This window comes from Pinus tabuliformis, chromosome Q, assembly GCF_031772625.1.
Source record: "Pinus tabuliformis cultivar Carrire ecotype Pingquan chromosome Q, CPIR1, whole genome shotgun sequence".
In the NCBI taxonomy this organism is placed as follows: domain Eukaryota; kingdom Viridiplantae; phylum Streptophyta; class Pinopsida; order Pinales; family Pinaceae; genus Pinus; species Pinus tabuliformis.
The window spans coordinates 604,483,455-604,490,392 of record NC_142296.1 but is presented as its reverse complement, the minus strand read 5'-3'; positions in this window follow the sequence as shown (position 1 = coordinate 604,490,392).

Below are 6,938 nucleotides of genomic sequence, written 5' to 3'. Positions count from 1 at the left end.
CATCTGGAAATGCTAATGACCAAAGCGAATCCATCCCCAACCTTCCCTTCTCTGCTACACAGTCCCTCAGGCAATCTAGTCACCCCCTTCCATGTAGTCACTCACCTTCCAAGTTCCCCGACATCCCCTATCCCAGACGATCCATCCCTTGGCAAGGCTTCCTTGCATCATAAGGTCATATAACTAAGGCATATACCTGCCTCAAAACCATGATACCAGTCATAGCATGCTCATGGAAACCAATGGACACTATTGAGTACTAGCGTCCCACTATGGCCTTGCTCCTAAATTGATTTACCAACATATTGTTGCTTGTTTGAATTCCTTTTGCTACTGCTGATAATATTGTAGTCGGTTTCAACCACCCAACCAGGCATTTCCATGCTTCCTATACCAAGGACATAATTTCCATTAGATTCAAAATAAATTTAAATAAATTCAATTCATACCTCATTCGTGGCACGTCAACAAGGTACACTTGCAATTCTGTTCGCTTGCTGTCACAACAAGTCAAATTAACTGTTTGATCAAATCATCATGAATAAAGATATCACATCTAGTTAGCTCAAACTCAACCATCATAAATTAAAATCATGAATCACATCAAATCATCAAAAACCATAATCATAAATCACATGTAACCATCACAAGTTAGAATCATAGATCATATGCATAATAAAATTGAAATAAAATATCGATACTTGTCCTTCACTGATCCTTACTTTTGCCTTTGTTCTTTTTGTACACACATTGAATTGGTTACCCACACCTAACAAACGTCCATTGCCTTTTTCTTTTCTTCAATCACGTACACATACACAATATACATCACAACACATACATCCACACATAATGAGCGACACCAAACAATACATGTATCTACACCTGACGTAGAAGACAACATAATACATGTACTACACATAGTACAACACAACGAGTACACATGTCATGATACCACTACTACACAATACACATACATAGTACTGCATGCCCGCAACACAACATGTACGACATGCACACAATACCACAGGTACACTAGTACTAGATGTAAAACATGTACACAATACCACTAGTACAAAGCACCACCTACACAATGTGTACACAACATCACCTGTACACTACACTACTTGCACAACGTGTACACAATGCCACATGTAAACCACACCACCTGTACAGCATGTACACAATACCACATGTACACAACACCACGTGCATGACATATACATGACACCACATGTATACAACGCCACATGCATGACATGGACACAACACCACCTGAACACAGTAACACATGTATGACATGTACACAACACCACATGCTCACAACACCGCTTGTACAATCATGCACACAACACCATATGTACATAGCACCACATGTACAACATGCACATAAGCCCATGTTCAGATAGAGCTGCATATACAACATGTACATAACACCCTATGTACACAACACTGCATATGCAACATTCGCACAACACTATATGTACCACCCTATACATAACATTGCATAAACAACTTGTACACACACTATATATACACAACACTGCATGCGCACAAGATCATAGATGTAACATGTACAACATATACAACATATACAACATATGCACAACATTAGTACAACACATCCAAAACTACACCGTCTCTACCAAGCTGTTATCACCAAAAAAAGATCATCTAGCCATAATTTACTAGATGGATCGAAGTACACCATTTTTATTTTCCATTTGAGTTCTCATTGAGCTCAAACATTTTGTTTGCTGGGTTTTACACATTATAGAGGAGAGAGACTCTACAAAAACTGAAGACATTAAGGATAGCCAATAACCCATCCCATAGAGGGGGACTGGTAACATTATTTTTTCCCTTCACAGGTGTTGTTTAATAAAATATGTTCTTTATATATCTGGTTTCCATTAGATTATTGGAGTTACTTGCACCTATTTTACTATTCCATTTTGTTGTTTAACTAGTTTTGTTGCATAGATCAGGGCTTTGGCAGGTTTTTTTTCTATCATTTGCTGCAGATCCACACTGTTTAATATAAATTTTTATTCTTAGGGTTGTTTTTCATCCACAGCCTAAAGTGGTTTATTTTCGTACACATTCGAGAAGAATTCTACATAACATAAGCAACCTCGCTTCCAGTGTCTTATCCATGCTTGTTCCAACATGCCGTATACCACACTGCTTTCATTTCACTGATGCATCTCTCGGTATAGCCTGTCCATAACATGGACATAATATAATTACATAATATCAACTCATAACCACATGATACTGACCTCCTAGATTTGTTAGGCTATTATTCCCACTTGATTCCTCATGAGCCAGGAACCTCTTCATGTCATTCACCCAAGTAAGCAATCATTCCTCAACAACAATGATCCCTAATGACCTTGTTGGATAGAGACATAGATATATGGATACATACATACATATACATAAACATTAGCATAAAATAATGATGATCCTGTCAGAAAACGACATACATAGACACATATATACATATAAACATTAGTCTTAAACAACCATGATCCATGATGACCCTTTCAGATATGACATACCTACATACATGTATACATATATAAACATCATCATAATCATGATCATAGCATAATTACTAAATACCAGAAGGTCAAGGTTAAGAGAACTCCCTCTATCTATTCAAATCATTCACAACATTGAGAACAATGATTCCCAACATAGCCAAGGCATTTGATGTCTCAAATTTATTTACTTTACATTTCCTCATTACTTTTATCATGACTGTCTTGCCATCATCCATTTACACCAGTGGACCCAACCAATCCAACTAGTTGTTATATGCTTGCCTTCAGCTGCCCTTATACATGCACTAATCTTCTTCCAGGACTTACATCACATGTTGGGTTCCACACAGCTCTCCCCAAGCTCCATTAAATTCCTCTTTCCAAAACAAATTCCCAAGGATCAAAACATAAAAGGCAAGACAATAAAAAACAATAAGAAACCATGGAAAATCAATAACAATACAACACCACAACAAAGTGGCATGGCCATGCAAAATATGCAAACAAAATGGAAATCAAGCACAACAAATCCCAAATGACCAAAAGCACAAGGCTAATAACAAACACCATGACTCAATTCCCATGGTTCCCAGGGAAATATCAACCCAAGCCTTCTTCAAGATTTCATCACAATCTCCTTTTCCATGCAATCACTTGCATCATACTGCCATCAACACATAACTTCCAGTGCATAAATAAACATAACAATACACTGGTTACCTTTCTTTTTGGTGCCAAGCACATTGCTTGCAACTGAACACACCCACGCCATCTCTCAAGGGGCTCCAATTCCCTTGACAGATCCATCTGTAACTAGATACTAGCTAATATACCTCTCAAGTACATGTTCATGAATATAGCACATATCCACATAATGTCAGGCAAGATTAAGGTTAAGAAGACTTCCTATATGCAAATAACTGATTTTTTTTGGAATTAGTGTTTCCAAACATAGCCAAAGGAATTCTTCCCCAATTCCTTTCTTTTATTTTTTTACCTTGTTGCAATTGAGGCTTACTATGTATTGTCATATCACCCAATTGTTAGTTATATAAACACATCAATTGTTACTTTGTCACGCTAATACCAAGCATGTGGCCCTGTAAGTTCTCACACATGTCAGTATCACATTCCAAAGATCAAGACATCATATCTATCAATTTGAAATCAACCTTTACCAAGACTAACAATCATGTCATAATCCATATTCAACTCATAGTCATTAGACATAATGCTACAACTGTCACCTATTACACTCAGGTACATATCAGCGCTCTTAACACATAATGCATTAGTACAAACATCTTAAAACACGACCATTCATTCATGCAATCATACATACACATACTCATATCATGCAATCAATAAAACATTCAAATGAAAGATAGACGATATAATAGACACCAAAAACTCAAACGTCAGATAGATGACATAATCAAACATTCAAGCACCAAGTAGATGACATAAAAAACTCATACCTTAATGTATCTCAGGGGAGGATATATTGTCTGCACAATCAATCCATATTAACACAATATAACTTCACAACCTATGAACCCAACCATAAATAAGGTCATGATATCCATAACATTAACTAACTAACATGTTCACATCATAAATTTATAAACAATTATCATTCATACATAATAATCACATCTGCATAGTTAGTTTATATTATTATGACATAATATCCCAACATATTAACTCATACCTGAATGTCATAACCCTAACCATTTGCATAGACCAATCCAATTAGTGTGATACATATAACATCATGATCTTAGTGTAATAGTCCTAATCATCAAGTTACTAGCATATAACAATAAGTTACATATCATGCTCATCAACAACATATAGCATATTCATCAAGCTAACTATCATTTAACAACAAGAAGTTAACCTATAACATACTAAACAACAAGATATAACATAATCATTAAGTTAACATAAAACACCAACAATCAATGCATATAACAACAAGTTACTATCATTCATGACTATCATACACATGTTCATATGACTACACAAATCAACTACCATTTATCATACATGTAACCATAATAACAATAAATGAAAAATATGTATATAACCCTAATGTATATAAAAATTCATTAACTAACATACCTGCATGCCAAACATAAAATACCTGTATGACGATATTCTCTTTCTCCGAACTCCATTGTTGCGACTTCATTTTGATGATTTGCATCTCCTGATCTATCTAAGCCAACACCTTAGCATCATAACATACCAATATCATCAAGATGACCTAATTTCATTCAATGACCTTGTTATAGACATTTTTGTGCCTAACAGCATGAAGCATGAAATGTCAATAATCTAAGGGATCCAAAGTCCCTAAACATGTTGTTCCTACCCCTAGAGGAACAAGGTCAGCAAACCACAGCACTGAAAATCAGTTCTCCACCTGAAAACACTCAAAAACAAGCTATTTCTGGATCATGTCAGATGCTCCACTGAGCATCTGCGCTGAATGTCAACTGCTCCACTCTGTACCTGCGCTGAATGTCAAAAGCAATGAAGGCTACCTGCGCTGGGCGAGATCGGCCAAGTGGCACAGTCATTCTGCAAGGTGTCAAATGCCCAGGAAGCTTCCAAAATGACACTTGGATCAGGGAATTCGCCTTGTGATGAGTAAGAGGATCTAGATCTCCAAGTGGAAGCAAGAAACTCCAAGTGGACTCAAGAACTGAAGTATAACTGAAGTGGGAGAGGACACTAGTCAGCTTCATGCCAGCCTCAAGCTGACTCATCCTTTCTCCAAAACTCCTATATATAGAGCTCTCTCATGAGGTCTAGGGGGAGGGAATCTTGTGAATGTAAGGAAGTGCTGTTGGTTTGTGCATAGAACTATTGGGTGATTGCTTTGAAGGAGGTGGAGAGGAGATTTCTTTCTGCTGGGAGGTGTTGCTGGATTGGGCCTATTATGGTTGTAACACTCTCAGAACTTTACTTCTTCTATTAATAAAGTATTTGAGGTTCTTCTATATGCATGTGTCTCTATGGTGAATTGATGCTTGTATATCTGATTTATTCTAATCCTTGAATCAGTTATGGATGTATGCTTCTTGTAGTTTCCTTTCTTTGTGCTTTTACAGGATCTTTGTGTAGCTGGGCCGGTGAAAGAGCAAGGAGCTAGGAGCAAGCAGCAAGAGGGAAGATTGGATCAACCATTAGCGGAAGATAACGGTTAGTGGATCCCTTTTCTCTTCTCTCTCTCATCTCATAAAGAAGTAATCTTGAATAGCTTTGCATTCAGTTGTTGCTGAGGTACTATCACCCTTAGAGTGGGATAGGGTCATTCCGTATTGGATACTTTTCCCAACAACAAATTGGCGACTCCACTGGGGATCGTATCTTGTTGGTTGTTTGTGTTTTTGCTATTCATTTCATAAACAAAGGGAGTACCGAATCGAACTGTGTTTGAATCATTCAAATACAAAGTAGAGGGCAGCTACTCTAGCTCAGTTTCTGGGCAAGTTTATGATTTGAAGAGCTGATCCACAAGGACTCTAATAAGCTCTTAGTGATAGCTTTTCATCCTCCTTGTCATCCCTTAGTGTGTCCTTGACTGATAGCTTCTGATTTGAGCAAAAACTGTGAATTTTTGAGCAATCTGTGACCCGGAAACCACCAGAAATGAAAGTTTCGTTCTTCAGTGCAGGCTGTACAAAGGCTGTTTGCATTTCAGCGCAGTTCCCGAAGGGGCTACCTGCGCTGAAGGTCAAACAGGCAGTGTTCCACCTGCGCTGGACCAGTCCTGCCTTGTGTTGCTGGGGTTTCCTGCTGTTTCTTGCCCTGTTTTCACTCTTGTTTTTGCTGTTTGTTACCAGTCAGTGGGCCTATCTGAAACCAACTTTCCTTGTCACTATTCCGCCTCAGTTGTATAAAGAAACTATGTTTGTTCTTTGTGTATTTCTTGTACATTTACAGTTTCCCATAACGAAAGTGAACTAGTCTTGCTGTGACCTCTTAGATCTAGACCTGTGATAAAGTGTCGTTTTGATCTTAAGAGTTAGTTTGTTTGCTGTTCATAGCTGATTGAGCTTTTGCTTTCGTCATTTGGTTTGAATTTATATATTTCTAGTGTCGAAACAAGTAAATCTTAAGGTGTCTTTTGATTTTGGACAAGCTTGTTTGCTTTCACTTGAAATTGAATTCAAAATTATACAACAGCTTTCTTTTTGTATTGCACCAACATTAAGAAAGAGAAAAGAAATACTTGCATTGTGCATATGCATTATGACAGCTTGCATGTTGATTTAGGAAAAAATGCATTAGTGTGTGCTCTACGATCTGTGTGAAAAGGTGTTATCTTTCTTTTCCCTCAGTAGTTAAGGTTTTCAAAGTTGAAAGATTGAAAAGCTT